This window comes from Cyanistes caeruleus, chromosome 3 (genome assembly GCF_971803275.1).
Source record: "Cyanistes caeruleus chromosome 3, bCyaCae1.hap1.1, whole genome shotgun sequence".
Taxonomy (NCBI): Eukaryota; Metazoa; Chordata; class Aves; order Passeriformes; family Paridae; genus Cyanistes; species Cyanistes caeruleus.
The window spans coordinates 57,174,224-57,192,631 of NC_141703.1; the positions used below are offsets into that span (position 1 = coordinate 57,174,224).

The 18,408-nt window shown below is 35.1% G+C and overlaps 1 long non-coding RNA gene across 1 annotated transcript; it reads right to left on the reverse strand.

The window, feature by feature from the left end:
• Window positions 1-10,249: 10,249 nt before the first annotated feature.
• On the reverse strand, window positions 10,250-17,943 carry LOC147654165 (uncharacterized). The gene is made up of 2 exons (XR_015284571.1): window positions 17,578-17,943; window positions 10,250-14,351 (listed from the first exon to the last, which is right to left on the reverse strand). It is a non-coding gene; the product is annotated as an uncharacterized LOC147654165 (long non-coding RNA).
• Between the last annotated feature and the right edge of the window lie 465 nt (window positions 17,944-18,408).

Consider the following 18,408-nt stretch of genomic DNA (forward strand, 5'->3'; position numbering starts at 1 on the left):
AAATTTTAATTTTATAGTGTTAGTGTTACCTTTCTAATAAATTCCAGATGTTGTCATTGCCCACTGCTGATATTACTGTATAAAACTGTCTTCACAGGTCTCATTATTTCTGGAGTTGCAAAACTATTGGAGACTGTAGATGACCTGGATTTTCAATAAAGCTGTTTTTGTAATTGCTCCTCTCTGTGTCCAAATCAAGTAAAGCAGAGCACGATTTCAGCTAGTGTTTGACTTGTAGCTTATTATTACAGCAACATCTTAGCTATCGTAGTACTGAAAACATTTATATCTAGTTCATCCCAGAGATAACAAAATGATGCCACAAATCTTCTCACTGCTTTTTATTACTTTCAAATGCTGCTTTGATGCTAATAGTCCAAACAGCTTCCATTATTTCACACACAGGCAACATGCTGCTATCACAAAAAAGGCAATTTGAAGGAATTCAGATGAATGCCATTCTCGGATGTGTGAATTTTGTTTAGATTTGCAATAAATTTTTGAATTGCTCTTAGAAACAAAGGAATGGGTTTATTATTTTTTTCTTTATTTTCTCTGAAAACAAATTGAAAAACAGTAATGAGTGGCATGATGGCAACACATTGCCTAATGCAGCCCAGGACACCATTTTGATGCTTTACAGCATCAGCACACTGCTGCTCCAGATCACCTTTAAGTATGCTAGGTCTTCTGCCAAACCATTTTCCAGCAGGACAGTACCTACTATACATTGATGTATGTGACTCTTCCTTCACATATGCAAGACTTTCTATTTCTTCTTGGTGATTCTCATCAGCTTCCCATCTGCCCATTTGTTCCACCTTTTGGTGCTGCTCTGGGTGGTAGCACAACCCTTCAGAGTATCAGCCTCTTCTCCCATTTTTATGTCCTCAGCAGATTTGCTGGAAATGCGCTCTGCACCATCATCTGGCTCATAATGAACATGCTGAGCAGGACTGGAGCCAGTATTGTCCCATGGGGCGCACTGCTGGTTACTGGCCTCCAGCCAGACTCTGTGCCACTGAGCACCACACTCTGGACCTGGTCATTCAACCAGGTTTCAGTCCAGTTCACAGTCTGCCCATCTAGCCCATACATCACCTTTTCTACCAAGGACCTCAGGAGAGATAAGGTCAAGGGCTTTATTTTAAGTTGGTCAAGCATATCTTGCCCTTGGAAATTCTGTGCTTGCTATTCATGTTGATTTTCAGGTTTTTAGGATTAACCACTCGTGGGTTTTGCTTCCTTATTGTTTTCTGAAGACCCTTACGGCTTAAGGCTATAAGATGTACCTTACTGCATGCCTTACATGCCTCTGGCTGTTTTCCTCCAGTATCTTATTTTCAGGACTGGCAAAAGGAGAGGGGATTTAGGGTGACCACAGAAACCTGATGGTCTCCACTGTATAGTACCCCAGATTCTGGAATTGCTCTGATAAGAAGAGTAGAGTATTATTCCTGGTTAAGTCTTTAGTAAAAACTCAATTAAATTTTGTTTATCCCTCTATTTGACAACTTTCCAAGTGTTTTCCAGAGTATAGATAAAAAGGCCATTCAAACACCAATGATACCTCCATGATGAAACTCTGTTGCTAAAACTAAATAACAGAAAATATTGCCTGCTAGACATGTGACACAGAGTCTGAATTTTTCTGATTGCTTCCAGCTATGCAAAGAGCCATTACAGCAAGAAAATTACCCATAAATAAAAGTATCTCTAAAAGAGAGAAATCAACACCAATCTGTGGTTTAAGATTAGCTCCTCTGTATGTGAGATAGTATCTTACTGAGAGTCTATATATCAAGTTAATACTAATATGACAACATTTTTGCCTAGCACAGAAGATTTTCTGGAAATCCAAGTAATTCACATAGAAGAGAAAATTAAGTTTGTGTATTAAGTGCAAAAGGTGCAGACTTCAAATATTTGTTCTGTTGTTATTTTCTCTCTTAAAAATATTTAAAAAAAACAACCAAACAAAAAAAACAACAGTTTTTCTTTCTGCTGGTCATCTTTGTCCTTGCTTTCTTTCATACTTTTAGGGCATTTTTTCTTTCATTACAAAGTTCAAGGATAGGATGTAATAAGAACCTTGATCTCTTATAAAAGTAGAGTCATGGGGCCAAATTGGTCAATTCACTTTTTACTAATGTAAGCTCAGCAATTAACTGTGAATTTAAGTGAGTGAGATTTCCTCCTCTTTACATCACAGATGAGAGAAGAATTCAGTTGAAGTAACTGCTTCTTTTTTATTTTATCAAAATCCATCTATTTAAACTTCTATTTATAACACCAAATAAAAACAAACAAATAAACAAAGCCCAGCAATTAAAAAATTGTAAAATATGGTGAAAAAGGGAAAACACTATATTTGAAATGCTAGATCCTTTCTGAAACTTTAATCCCCAGTGGGGAATAAGTCAATAAATTAGTACACCCATTGAAAAATGAATCAATAATGACACTAAAAACAAGGAATCTTTATAATATGAAAATCATAAAATTTTCTACTCAGCAATTTACAATTCCTATGATACTACTGAATGTATCTGGCATAGAAATTGCAATTAAAAAGATTTTTCATGAAATTATTTATTCAATTAGTTATTAGTTCAAATTGGTTTTTTTAACTAATTTGTTCTCTTTTAGAAACAAAATTAAAACACTGATTATTTATATGCAATTTTTCCTCTTTACATTATAAAATAATTTTCTTTCAAATTTTGTCATATTACTTAATTGGAAAAGGTGTATTTTGAAAAAAAAAAAAAGAAATTTGGGATATTTTTAAAAATATTACTAGTAAAAATGTGCAATGTTTTTTAAACATAATTTCTTTGAGATATTGTTGTAAAACAATAATGGTTTTTCTACTAGTCAGTTGCTAAAGGTGTAAATCATGCTCAGTAGCTTTTATGATGTATTTATTCACTTAGAATTGTGTATTTCTCTTGCTATGTTGGCTACATAATATTTATGGGAAAATGATGAGAGTTTTTAGCATTCTAGTGGAAATCTGCCTGTGAAATCTCTATGTTCCCTGGAAAAACATCTTATCTTAAACATTAGTGCCTTAGTGTCTTAAAGAAAGCACAGGAGCTCTTATTAGCTCATGTAAAGAAGGCATCTTATCAAGCTTTTTCATTCTTCTATCACAGAGTAAGAAGAATTTTTTAAACCTTTACATATTTTTTGAAAACACCTCACTTCCTGATGGGACCTGTTGTTTCTAAGTGTCATTATCAACATCTTCTTATTCTTCTTATTACATCTTCTGTAAGTGTTCTCTGAAGGCTTTAAGGCCATGAGACTTTTGAGCACATCCATCACTAGATGTTGAAAAAACTACCATGCTTGATATATCAGCCATGGATGCCTCAGCAGATTTCAACTGGACAGCAAGAGCTCACTGAGCAGGACTCTGAAACACCAAATCTTGATTGTTTCAAGAGATAGGTGTGAAAAGTCTCTCAATGTCCAGAATCCTGTAAACAAAAGTCATATCCACATCCTACAGAGCCTAATATTATTGTATGTTAATTTGCCGTAGGGGAGACAGAGATCCCTATGTGACAGGGATAAGGTACAGAAGAAGTTTTCTGTAAACAAGATAAGCATTTCAGACAGGAATTGAGATGGATAATTTAAAAAAATGAGGTTATGATAATCAAGTATTTCACAGAAACTATTGCTTGGATACCATTGAACTTAATGAGATTGAGATAAATAAATGGGAGTATTACACCCAATTTTTTAACCAAATTTATTGAAAAATTATGTTAGTTATTTATTTTTTTCTGAAAAGACAATTTTAACTATATTTTCAACATAGATTCAGAAGTTTTAATTGACTTGGTATACACATGCATAAATACTAACCATGTGCCATAGAATCATGGAACCATAGAATCATAAAGGTTGGAAAAAATCTTTAAGATTATTGAATCCAACCACTAACTTAACACTAACAAGTCCACCACTAAACTTTGTCCCCAAGTGCCAATATTTTTTAAAAACTCCAGGTATGGAATTCACCACTTGATAACCATTTCAACAAATAATTTTTTTCAAATATTGAATTTAAACCTCCCCTTGCGCAAAATCTAAGATCAAAACCTCCCAAATTCTACCAGTGACGCCAGGTATGGAGCCTGTTTATTCCCTCATCATTCCCAGAAACCAAAAGATTTCAAGAGAACAGTGCTTATGCTCCTGATCCCAGAGTCTGTAGTCCCAAGGTCCCGAGGTCTTGAATGACCTCAGACTTCTTTTTGCAATTTCATTGCTGCGGACAAGAAAAAAGAATAACGGGTAACAGTTTGAGTGGAATACTGAGGTGGGAAGTTTTCTCATCTTTAACCTGGGTGCCAGGGAGACAGCAGAATTCTCTAAGTAGATTTTGTCAGTAAGTTGGATGTCCTTTTTCCCCCAGAAGAGTGCGTGCTATGACAATAGCTCTTTTTTATTTTGTTTTCCTTAATGGAAGCAGTTTTGATGAAGGGCATAGGCAAACTTAAATTCAGTGAAACTTCCAACCTAGATGAACTTTCATCCATGTCGTTGCTCAGTTCCACTTGCAGAGCCTTGTGCCTGCTGTGCCAGGACACCTGGGAAAGGTGTGCCTGCTGTGCCTTGCAGGGACTCAGCACCATTGCTCCCTAGTCCCCAGGTCAACACATTATGTGGAGAATTCAGTGGAGAGAGGATAGGGAATCCTCCATGGACCATGTCCTGTCTTCCTGACTCAGGGAAGTTAGGGAGCAATTCTATATAGTGTCTCTCCCTGATAACCCTCAGCCTACTCCCCTCTTCTTTGTCACTACATCAGGAGTTCTTCCAGGGTGCAGCTCCCACAGGTGTGCTCACAGTTGCCACCTGGTACTGGCACAGGAGCAGGGCACACCCTGCAGCCCAGCACCTGGGTGGCAGCGTGTTCCCATCACAGCTCTCGCTGGGAAGCTGCATCAGTCATGGCACGTGCAGAATTTTCAAGGATACGGACTGCTGCTGGGTTGATACCCTTGCTCCCTGACCAAGCTGGCTGAGTTTCAGGGCCCTTCCTGCACACACTTCCACACAAACTGTAATGACATGTCCTTGCTGATGTGCCATTAAAAAAATAAGACATTTTCTCAGATTTCTCAGGCTGAGGCTGCTGCTGAAGGAGTTCTTAAACTTCTCTTAGTGTGATGCTATTTCCCCTTACTCTCTCTTCCTAACTAGATCACACACTAGGGGCTCTTCAGGAAGTACGGAGGGAGAGATGGGCATTGTAAGAATGAATTTATACAGACAAGTTGTTCTTCAAGATTGTTCTGAGGTTCTGCTGTAAAAAAGCTATATATTTTTAAGGAACTGAGACAACATCAATTTTCTTCCATATTTCCTTATAGAAAAGGAAACAAAAAGTTTTCTTCTTCCTATTTGTAGTAGGAATGAAAGCTTATTTTCCCAACATCTTTGAACTCTTAGTGCTGAATGGTGAACACTTGCCTCCCATGTACAAATCAATTCTGATAGTCAGAAATGGGCTATTAATATTGCAGATAACTTCAGCCACATTACTGGAATATTTCTTCTTCAGAAGAAAAAGTAGTCTCAGATTTTTTCACATATATAAGAAAGTAGTGTTCAACTTTGTTTCAGTATACACAAAATCAAGATCTCTCTTTAAGATTAGCTGAAGAGCGCTTAAAACCTCCTAAGACTCCTAACATCCATCTTCTTTTTTTTTCCTGTTTTTATTTTTAATTATCCACAAGTCTCATATGAACAGTGAACTCTTAAGTTAAATTTATTATACAAAGTTGATAATAGACTTCTAAATTCAAACCAAAGTTGTGCAATTCACCAAACCTGGTGTCTTGCAATACTATTGTACACTCAAAATATTACCCCATTTGAATGGGTAAGATACCTTTGAATTAAAGCAGTGATTTCTACAGAAAATATAGTAGAATATTAGGGGTTTTTATTCCTCTTAGGTTGTTTTTTTGCATTTAATTTTTTTTTAATGTTATAACCTTTGCAGATAACTTGCAGGCTGTTTAGACATTTAATCTTTTTTCTTTTCTTTTTTTTTTTTCCATGTAACTGCTTTAGATAGCAAGCTTTCAAAGAAAACAACTCTGTGCAATTAAGCTGCAGTATAAGATAGAAATCTCATTAGCTATTACCCATAGTGAGAGGCTGACGGAAGTTTATTCTACATTAGTTAAGCTAAATAGTAAGCTAACATTTATCATCATTTCACTGTGGTTTATGCTATTTATAACACTCAGGATGAATTAATATTGTGATGTAAGTGGTGCCAGAAAATGAAGCTATTTATATTGAAAATCAGGAGCAAAGAAGAAAAAAGTTTTTAAACTGAAGGGGATCTGTTTACATGAATGGAATTTTAATGGAATACCTTCCTATCAAAGCGGAGTATTTTCTCAATAAAGATAATAGGCAAACTTGCATAATCCTGGAATATTGTATTCTGTACTCAATAATCCATGTTTTCAAAAGATAGCATTCTTGGCAAAACTTTTCTAATTAACTCTTATACAAGAGCCTAATTAGTCAGAAAAGTTCAGATAATGATATGACTAAATTAATCATATAGCTGAGCTGGAAGGGACCCACAAGGATCGAGTCCAACTCCTGGCCCTGCACAGGACTACTGTGGCAATCTCACTATATGCTTTATTGCATTGCCTCGTGGAAGAAACTTTTTCCCTTGTTGGTACAAGAAAGGTGAATCCCAGAAAAAGAATAATTTTGGCCTGATTCAGTTACTTAGGCATAGGCATGCACATAGGAAGCCAGTACCATTTCCAACAACCTTGATGCCTCAGACACTTATTCATACAGGTCTGTCAAGCCTTGGAGGGACCCCATGTCTGAAGAAGTTTTAGGAGGCCAGATCTCAAGACAAATAAAATGACATCAGAATCTGTGTTTTTGCTCCTGATTCAGGACATGTTAGCAAGGAATATCAGAATTAATGCATGTCCGCCTTATGGGATAGCTCTCAGCACCACTGCAATGATTATTCTCAACATGCAGCAGCAGATGTCTTCAAAGAAGAAATGGAGTGACTTTTTTTCTGCAGTGTGGAACAGAGACTACCAATTTAAACAACAAGCTGCAATTTTTTCCCCTGTTTTTTTCTCCCTGTCAGATACCATTTGCTCTTTCAATTCTCAGCATGCATGCCCTTTACTTTTTCTAGCTGTGTGTGAGGACAAAACTTTAAGTTTTCCAGAAAGCAGGCATGATTTTGTTCTCTGTAGGATTTTTCTCCATCCTCTATCTTCCTTCCTGTACTTACTGGAAAGTGTGTAGGTTTTTTTTTATTATTATTATTTTATATCAGAAAGTGCTATGAACAACACAGTGCAAGGCCAGAGCCCCAGAGAATAAAATTTTACAATACCTTAAATGTCAGCATGTGTAATCTTCAAGATCTTCATTGTTTCCTTTCATCTGCTTTTTCAGGCATGTTGTTTTATGCAGGAGAAAAAGATTATTAATAATGATATACAAGAAAGTAAATGAGACAAGAAAATAAATGAGTATTTACCAATGAGGGAGGGGAACAGCACAATCCTTACTAATTGGTTATGATTTAAGCTTAATAAGCCATTCAAATAACTGCATGCCTTAGATTTGCCTTGTCAGCTGAGCTCTAGAAGTTGAGTGGCTCTTCAATTCCCAGGATGGACTAATGCTTAAAATGCAGTAGAATTGCTTGAAAATTTATAAACTTCTTTATTAGAATGTAAGTGCAACACAGAGAATGAGCTATTACAAAGCACACTGAATACATGGACTGATTATAGTTATTTTAGCTTTTAAAGAATGTCATGCAAATGCTTAGCCAGTCTTTTAAATAGCTGGAGTGAAATAAGTATGTCTGTGCAGTACACCTTCCTAATACTCTACAATAATGCTCTTACTCTCCTATTTTGTCTGCAACATAAATCTGCAACTCAACTTGTAAGTGAGACTATGAATAATACCACCAAGAAATGGGAGAAGTTAGATTTCATTTTCTCTGTCTTCATAAGCTGGAAGGTCTTTCTGAATCAGCATGTGTCCTGTATGCAGCTTTACTTTTCAAGATGAACAAACCACACTGCCTCACTGACTACTGTGAGTTTGTGGAATATCAAATTATTCACCCTAACTGGGAGAAAGGTTTTCTACCTTACAGAAATGCACTGATATTATTGTCTAGACAATAAAAATTTTTTTGTAAAAAATTTTTACAAATATCATACTAGAACTGATATTCTTAAATATATCAAGTCATGATGAATATTATAAAAAAATCCAAGACAACCAATTAACAGGAGATCAAAGGTCTCCTCTCTGAATGCTATTTTGTGGATTACTGTCTGTGGGTGTTAAGAAGCAGAATTCCAGCCAGTACTATCCCTGTGCTGCAAAGAGCAGGAGTTGATACCAATATAATGTCTTAACATTAAATACTCTCTTAATGTGTTCCAGAATAAGGATTCTTTCTGTTTTGCATAACCGATTCATAATTGGTTTCAAATCTATCATAAGGCCAAGATCCATGCTTGCCTTTATAAAGAAAAAAAAAATCTAGTCAGCTAGCCCTCATTAGCAGCTTAGTTTTGATATAACCATTTAATTTCTCTGTATTCTCTGAAATTCTCTGAATGTCAGCTGACTCAATGAGAATGTCAATAGCAGACTCTGAAACAATGAGTTTTGTGCATATGGAAAAGTGAAATGAAACTTGAAATTATATGAATTTAAATTTGTTGAATTTTATAGGAATTTGTCAAATCATATTATAGTCTTGAACTGTCCTTTAAAATGCTTGCCATCTCTTTTACTATGATGTAATCAATTCAGGAAGGACATTGAAGTGCTGGAACATGTCCAGAGAAGGGCAGTAGGGGTAGATGAAGAGTCTGGATCACAAATCCCACGAGGAACAGATGTGAAAATAAAGGTCAGGAGTAACCTTATGACTCCCTACAGCTTCCTGAAAGGAGGTTGTAGCCAGATGGGGGTCATTCTCTTTTTCCCAGGCAGCCAATGGCAGGACAATAGGATGTTTTAAACTGAAGCAGGGGAGGTTTAAGTTGGATATTAGGAAGAATTTCTTCACAGAAGGCATGGTTAGATATCAAAGTGGGCTGCTCAGGGAGGTGATGGAGGTGTTTAAGGAAAGACTGGATGCAATACTCAGTGCCATAGTCTAGCTGACAGGGTAGTGTTGGGTCATTGATTTGACTCAAAGATCTCAGAAGTCTTTTTCAACTTAATAGATTCTGTGATTCTGTGAATCTCTTTAAATATTTCATCCATTCCAACTATTAATGAAGACAAGGCAGGGGTAGGTAGATCTATGAGGGATGACACTTGAAACATCTTCCTGGGATAGATAAACCACAGTAAATTTTAAGCAGGTAAATATGCCTTAACTGCATTTTGTTAGCTTGCTTATAAGAATGTCATGCATGGCAGTGTCAAAAAAAACATAATAAAGTCAAGCTGTACCTAACCTCCTGCTTCTTTATTCACTTGGCCTGTTAGACTGTCAAGGAAAGAAATTAGATTAGTCTGACATGATCAGTTCTTGACAAACTCATGCTGTCCTTTTTATCACCTTATTATCTTTGAGGTACTTATAAATTGATTTCTTAATAATTTTTTTACAGAATCCTGACAGAAATTTGAGTTAGATGAACATAACTGTAATGCTCTGTGTTCTTTTTTTTTTTTCTTTTTCTTATTTTTATGCAACTTATTTTTTAAGGTTCAGTGTTAAGTTTATTCCTATTAGAACTCTACCAGATACCAGATACCAGAACTCTAAAACATTACTTTCTAGGAGCCTAGACATCTTTAAAAACTAATTCCTTATGTAAAAGGATTAATTTACGATTAATTTAACCAAGATGCACAAACTGAATTTTCCCACTCTACTTTATAAATGATAGTGTGTTCTTTATCTTTTTTTCTGCATAAAAAAATCATAATTTTATTTCTTTATATGTATAATTAAAAAATGGGGAGGGGGGATGGTGGTTGTGTTTATTTATTTATTTTTTTTTAAGAAAAGAAGATAGAATTTGTCTTGATTTTTTTTTTAATCCAAAATTTGTAATGTATCCTTGCCTTTTAATTTCTTATTTTTAATTTCTTTGTCCTGGGGTTTTTCTGTTCTTTGTTAATGGAAAGTCTTTTTTGCACCTCAGTTTCCCTGATTTTATCCCATTCATTTTTCTTTTTCCTAGAAATCTACTTTTGTTTCCATTTTTTATTTATTTATCTAACAATTGTTTTTACTCTTTTTTTACTTTACTTTTACAGAAGAATTTCTGATCTTGTATTGCTTTCTTACTAGGCTTCCTATCTTAGCTGTGGAATTTTATATTCTGCTATTATGAGTATAATCTCAGTTTTTCCATTACTGCCAGATTCTCTCTCTCTCTCTCTCTCTCTCTCTGAAGCACCTTGTCTCGTAGTTTCCTCAGTTGCCCATGTTGGATTTTCTGAATTGTATTATCTTTACTCTTCTTCTTTTCTCCTACCATCAATTCCTTAGAGAAATAATCAGTATTCACCTTTAAGTACTTTTTATTCAACTCACGTTATACCTGTAGTTTCTGAGTCAGTATTTCTGTATGGGTTAGAACAAATTCTAAAATAGCATTTTCCCTACCAGCTTTACAAAGTAAAAAGCAAGTTTTAATAGAATACGAATTTAATTTAGTAGAATGGTTGAACCTAAGCTTTCAGCTGAGAGATGTGAGAGCAGCCAAGAACTGATACTCCTTCCCTTATTACCCTGCGTGTTATGATGCCTTCTGATCAGACCATGGCAGTACCTGGTGAATTGTCAATATCCCCAAAGGAAAACAGTAGGAAAACTGTCAGGCATTTGGGTGAGACTCTCACACCTATATGTAAGTTCAGATTTTATCCCTGGGAAGGAATCAGTGCAGGTTAGTACTTTTTCCTCATAAGAAATCTTTTGACAGCCAAGACACTGTTTTTCTATTCTGGCAAATATGAGCTGTTAGATTTCTTAGATTGGAACTCAAGTAAACTTTTCTCCATTGATTTTTCTGTAACAATTGCCACGCAGTGCATATTTACAAAAAGGTAAAATTTCAGCATTAGTCTGACTCTGTTCTAATTTGGATCTAAAATCTGATGACACTCGTTCAGTTTCCATTTATATTCACCAGAGATTTGGTGAAAGAAGGTCACATTACCACAGGATAAAACTGATGCTTCCCATATGGTGGCAAAATCTGATTAGAGAAGCTCAAAAGCTTTGCCATGAATGAACCCCAAATGGTAATGTAAACCCATTTTTGTATCTGCTTCTTCATCCATCTCTAAAACGCAAGCATAGTTAATACGTGAACAGCTTAGTTTGCTGTAACATATCCTAGTGCTATGTTCCAAGAGAATAATTTTGTAAATTCATATGATGATTTCAATGAGTCAGCTCAGATTTGTACTTTGACATGGACTGCCTTAGAATGACCACACAGCTATGATCTCTCATATGTCTGTGGCAAAGTTTAAAAAAAAATTACAGATGTAAGTGGAATGAATCGATTACAAGCCACAGAAATTATTTAGTTGTCTGAGTCTATATTAATTATGGACAAATGCAAAATTCAAAAAGGGCTATTTTCAATAATCAAATGAAATTTGTTTTTTTAAAGGAGCAGTTAAGATAGTTAACTTTTTAAGAAGTTAGTTATGTCAGAGCTCAAAACAATTGTCACTTGGGGAGTACTGCAAATTTTTACTTGTTTCTTCATTATTTATAGATCCATTAGTTTATTTAATGCAACCAAATTTGTTAAAAGGAGCTATTTTCAACTTGCTATAAACACAACTATGAGACCACTTTTACACCATTTAGGTCTATCAGTTCATAGATATTTGTGAATTTAGTAGTATGGACCTTATTTTAAAACTGCAAATAAGAGATTATTGACTCCAAATCTTTATTTCCTATAAGACATGTCCACAAAGACAAGCCTTGGAGAAAGACAGCCCTTATGAGAGAACATAGAAAGAATACACTCATGCCCATATTCTCTCAAATGTATTTTTGTACTTTAATGTTAATTTCAACTAATGTGACAGAAAGCTTGTGCACTTTTGCTGTAAACAGAAAATGATCCTCAAAATGCTCATAAATCTACTAAGTAATATGTGTATAAATGTGAGTATGTGGATGTAAGATCAATGTAAAATGGTTTGTGAATCTTGCTTATCTATTTGTCTTATATATCAGATTAGACAAATAACATTGTATTTATTTGTTTGTAACACAGAAACAGTCTGTGATTTCAGATTGTCCAGATTCTGAAAAATATTGTGGATTTCTTTCATCAAGTGAAGAACTTACTTTAAAAATAACAAGAAAAAAAAGTGCACAGTAAGCAAAGGAAAAAAAAATCTGAAATCTGTAAGAAATATCTAAGAATTGTAAGCACTGAAGACAGCCCATTTCTAGAGAGATCAAGTCTCCCTTTTATGATTGAAATAGGCCTAAGAATTCAATCTCTATCTTACTGTCACAGGGGTTGAATCAAACACAAAGAGAGCCCTATTGGTTAATGTAACACATCATATATTCTGTATCAAACTCAGAACCTTTACAGCTTACAAATTTGACAGTAATCAGCATGTCTGTTTTCTTGTGACTAACAGCATAAAGATTCAGCTCTGAATATGGATCAACTGTATATTCTACAGTGCAAATCACTTTGTGCAAATCTCCTGCCCATGCAGTAGTGTACATACATATTCTGGACCACAACTGCTTTATAGCCCCTCTGCTGAGAAACAAAACCGAATTACACAACTAAAAACTGCAACATTTTTAAGCAGATTTTACAGTAGCTTTAAATTGCTAGTCTATCACTGAAATCTACTTGAAGAATATACATTTATATTATATTAATTTGGGGTTCCTTGAATGCAGAACCATGTATCGGAAGTTACAATATTAATGCATATTGCATCATATTCAGCATAGTTTACCTGACAAACTCAGTGCATCTCCTTCCAAAATAAGGTGTGGATTACAAATTCTAACCCAAGTAGATATTGATAATACACACTATTGTAAGAGGCAGTAAAATCATCTAGAAGTTATGTCATGGATAATTTAGGTCAGGTGATTTTGCAAAGCTTATTTATATCACCTAATAAAGTTAAAAAGTTTTCTTCATCCACAGTGTAGTTACTCTAAAAAACAAGGAGAAAATAATATATTGAGAAGTAATTAAGCTGGGATAGTCTGCATGCTTAAAAACTGTTCAATTCTTATAAATTCTTACCTCTACAAAGTATAAAATATTGAAAGTAATGAAAAATATTGTGTGCCGTTTTGGTCCTCAGTTGCTTTCTATTCTCCTTCTGGTATAACTTAACTGATGGAAATTCCCCAAAACCCCGACTAAAAGGAAAACCACATTTGTTGTATAAAAATATACAAATATTGTGTATACATAGTTGTACATTTATCCATATTTATGTGTACATGTGTGTGTATGAACACATACATTTATAAGTAACCTGCTAGGGAATCATTCTAAGGAAAAAGAGTTTGGTGTTAAGAAAGGCACAGATATGCTGACCCAGTTTTTCTTTCTGTGCAAATACCTTCATGACAGATAAAATGCATAAAAGAAAATAAAAAGCTTAAAATATTTTGGTTTGTTTTTGCTATAGCTTTTTTTTAAAGCAGGATTTTCCCAGGCAGAAACCCAGGTCAGCAGCATAATGTGATTCTTAAGAGTTAGTCATTAAAACGGTTAACTTGCTCTGTCTGAGGTGTTATTATGGTGCTGTGCTTTAAATTTGTGTCAAGTTTATATGTTTTTCTCACTAAGATCCCACCACTAAGCCAGCAGGCTGGGAGTACGCAAGAAATTGCTAGGGGACACAGCCAGGGAAGCAGCCCCCAGCTGGCCAGAGGGAAAACCCCCAGCATATGATGGTGCACTGAGAAATAAAAGCTCAGGTAAAAGTGGAGGGAGAGTGGATGTTTGTGGTTACAGTGTCTGTCTTCCCAAGAACTTCTGTGCATAGCCAAGCATTGCAGCAAGTGGCTAAACTTCTGCTTGCTGATGGAAAGTAGCAAACTAATTCCTTATTTTGTCTTGCTTGCATGAGAAACTTTTCTTCACCTATTAACCTGCCTTAATCTCGGCCCATGGGCTTTCAGCTTTTGCTCTTCCATTCCTCTCTTCCATCCCTCTGGGGACAGAGATCTGAGCAAGTCACCAGGTGGGTGCTTAGCTGTTGGTTGGGCTCAACTGCCCACACACAGATAGTGTGGATACCTAGGGAGAGAGAATGAAAACATTTTTGAAATTATTTGCTCCAGGAATTACATGCTTCACAACACAATCCATCAACAAATTGAAAATCACTAAGAAGATGTTTAAGCAATTAATTTGTAATAGTATTTCATAAAACTCATAATGCATGGTTGTAATGAATTTGTGAGAAGTTTTTTTCTTGGAGAACAGACTGCTGAAGTACCTGCAAGGAGAGTGTTCATTTTACTCTCAGTTTTAACACTCTTAACATACATGCTACATTGAGCAATAGTTGTGGAAATACAGTCAACATGTCAGTAAAAGATTTTTGGTTAAGGAGAAGGTGCACATCCCCAGAGAACAAATTCTGCCACGTTTTCAGATACACATCACAGCACCCACATATTTCTATTCATTGCTGCTTTTTCTCCAACAGCTCTCCAGATTAATAATGCAGATTCACACTCAAGAAGAAAAAGGGGAAGTCAAATTCTACCATTGTTAATCATTGAAAATCTGTTTTGATGTTTTTTTCTTACTAGAATGAAGATGGAGAAGAGCATAAACAGCATTCAATTACATCCAAAATACACTAACACATGGTAATTCTTAAAAGAATAAAAGGAATTGAAAACATCTTTGTGTAGCAACATTCTGCAACACAGCCATATGGCAGATTGATAGTGTTCTCATTCCTTGTACTTAGGCAGTTCACAAACATAAACCCATTATTTCTGGAAAAGTGTTTGGACAGGTCTCTGTTGTACAGATTTTGGCTATCTCCTATGAGCTGTCTCAAACTGACAACATTCTGAAGGACAATATTCAATGAATTATATTGTTGTGCTTCACTCTTCCAATCTTAGGAAAAACACTTCCAGCATGGCTACAGAAAGATTGGTCTATAGAAAGAACAGGAGGTTACATGAGATTGTGAAGTGATATATTCTGAATATGTAGTTTCTCTAGAAAATTAAAAATCTCTTAATTTTGAAATTCAACACCTTGCATTCATATGTAAAAGTGTACATTAGGAAAATATCCCTATTTTTTATTTAAAAAACACCCAAGATTAAAAATTAGATTATAGAAATTTAAAGCTATTTAATAAATGTATGAATTAAAATTATTTTGTTTTCAAATTAAATTTGACAGGTAATTATTTTTTAATAATGATAGACACTATAATTACTTTTATAATTTTAGAAAAAGAAAAAAAATACACCCTGGAACATAATGAGCTAATTCATTTTAAAGGAGACACTGAATATGAATTGTATGCTATAATCACTAAAACAGCCGGGGGAAGTTTTATATTTGAATTCTATTAATAAAAGTAGGTGGCTTTGCAGCAGTTGTGACTATGGACCAATGTGTCAACATTGCTTTGAGATACATTAGTAATCAGCATTTCACATCAATGTTTTGTCTCAGCAGTTAATAGTTTCATAGGTAATTTATTCTGAAGAGTAAGAAAGCATGACTCCATATATTATACATATTTCTTATCATAATTGATATAAATTAATTTAATTGCACAACTCAAATATACTATTGCAGAACATCTTTTACATCTGGCTGTGTCAAGCAAAGCCATGACAGGAATTAGATACATACATGAAATATACATCTTCTTATGGTACTTAAGAAAGAGCTGAAACATTTCAAGGACGTGTAAAATGATGGCTGCAATAAACTCTACCACTGAGTCTGCAATGCACAGAATAAACCCTATGTATCAAGAAATTGATGTAAAAAGACCATAAATGCCACACAGGGCTATTAAATCCTCAGGGTGAAAATCATTGGCAGTATATACTATGAAAGTTCAAGAGCTTTTTACAGTATACTTAGTAAAACCAAAATCCTGCAGCTCTTATTGAGACAGAACTAGTATTGCCCTCTAAATGTGTCTTTTAAAACACATTTTGGCCAAGAATTTAGAAGTTTTTTAACATACATTCAGATTAATAAACAGGATCTAGTAAAATATTTTATTTTAAAATAGTAGTAAAGCACATTATTTAAATGCTGAAAAATTTGTGAATATTTTGACTTATTTCAAAAAATACAATATTACACTATAAAGTTGTTCACAATTCTAAGTACATAATATAAATATATTTTGTGTTATAGTCAATATAATCATAAAACATATACTTATTCATTTTTTCAATAATTAGAAACAATTGTGGATGTGCATAAATATAAGTAAAGATTTTACATAAACTGAGTAATTTTTAGTTATTTGCACCACAGTATTCCATAGGAAGTTTACCCTATATGGAATATATTCCTTTAGTTTACATTTTTCATGATTTACAATACTGTGTTCTTATTTAAGCAGTTCCTTAGTCCTCTAAGATCACTTTTCTCCTCTAGGATCACTTTTCTCCATTTAAAATATAAAAGTAAGGGTAGAACCAAATCCCTCCTTTCACAGCTACTTTGTCTCATTTCAAAAAACTGCAGGAAATTTAGGTAAGGTTGATGTTTCCTAAATCTGCCTTGACTGCCAGAGAAATTTGTTTTGACAGCATTTGTAAAGCAAGTTGTCAACAAAGGAGGAATCACTGCTCTGAGGAAACTTCTTACTTAATGAAAAGAAACCTCAACAAATTAATAAGCAAAATTTAAAAAAATTAAAAGTACATTTTTTTAATTCAGTCAATAAACTTTTGCAAACTTTAGAAATGTTTAACTTCCTTCCTTCCTTCTTCATGATGCTTTTTATTTGTCTGTTTAAAAAGGGTGTGCTCCATTTGTTCTTCAGCTTCATGTATTTCAGAAACACATAAGCTAACCCCAAAACAAGGAGTGTTCTTGTATTCTGTGAAAAGAGTTCAGTGGAATTATAGGTGAAAAGGTCTAAGTGGGAGTGACCTCCACAGACAAGATTACAGAATATTTAGCTGCTAATTTCATCTAATTCAAGGATAGTGCTGTTCAGAGGCTTCAAATAGTCTCAAAACGCAGCAAAACTTTCAACTTAAAAGTTTTAAGGCTAGTTCTCTGCTCCAATTCCCACTCAAGTATCACTCCAGTGACCAAACTGGGTGTATTGGTTTAGACCAAACTTGGGAAGAAACCTCTGAATGGGGTCCGTCTAGAAAGCAAATTCATTTGGTCCCTCCCCAGTGTTGGTTCAGAAAAATTACTTCCTCGGAGAAAAGTGGAAAAAACCTGTTTATTTAACAAGCAACGGATTCACAAGCATAAAAAGATGAATAATATTAAACAATGGAACCTCTCGCTGTTCTGAAGAGATGGCAAATTCAGAAAGTCCTTGCCGTGGGGTGTACTCGGCTCGCTCAGTCCCTTATCAGTCCCTCCAGCGCTGGAAAGTGCCGAGGCCCAGGCCCCCGTGGGCCACAGGCCTGAGCTCCTGGGCTTTGTCTGGGATTTCAGTCCAGAGCAGTTTGAACAGTTCCAAGGAAAAGAAAAGCCACAGTCTGGGGAACTTCTCTGCCTCAGCTGGCTAAAAACTAACAGCACAGGAGAGCTCTGTCCCTCTGTCTGTCCGTGCTGCAGACAGCACAGGCCGGAGCAGCGTGCGGGGCAGCGAGCGCCGCTTCTGAAAACAAACTGCAGCTTCTTCTTCCCCCCTTCACTCAGAACCAGTCTTAGAGGTGCAGAACTTAACATCCAGCATAAACAGAACAGGTGATTGGGGATACAAGCATCATAAAGTCACACAAATGTGCTACATATAACACTGTGCAACAGGTCTTTATGGTATCACAGTACTGGTATTTCTTGTGTTAGATTTCCATTAACCTGACAATCTTAATGTCTTGTTTTACACAATGTAGATGCACTCCTATTGAGTAACAAACTTTAAAATAGCTGTTATCTCCCCAGGAATATTGGTGCTATTGAAGTCCACATGGATGTGAAATGATGTGCATGATTTGTGGATCATTCACTAGAAGTCTGTTCTGCACTCAGATAAAAAAAAGGAGAAACAGTATCAGAATTATTAACAAAGGCTCTGGAACAAGTAGTAGAAAGCTTCATTGCACTGCATTATAAAGCCAAAACTTTAATAACACGGTTTTTTTCTGATCATCCCTACTTA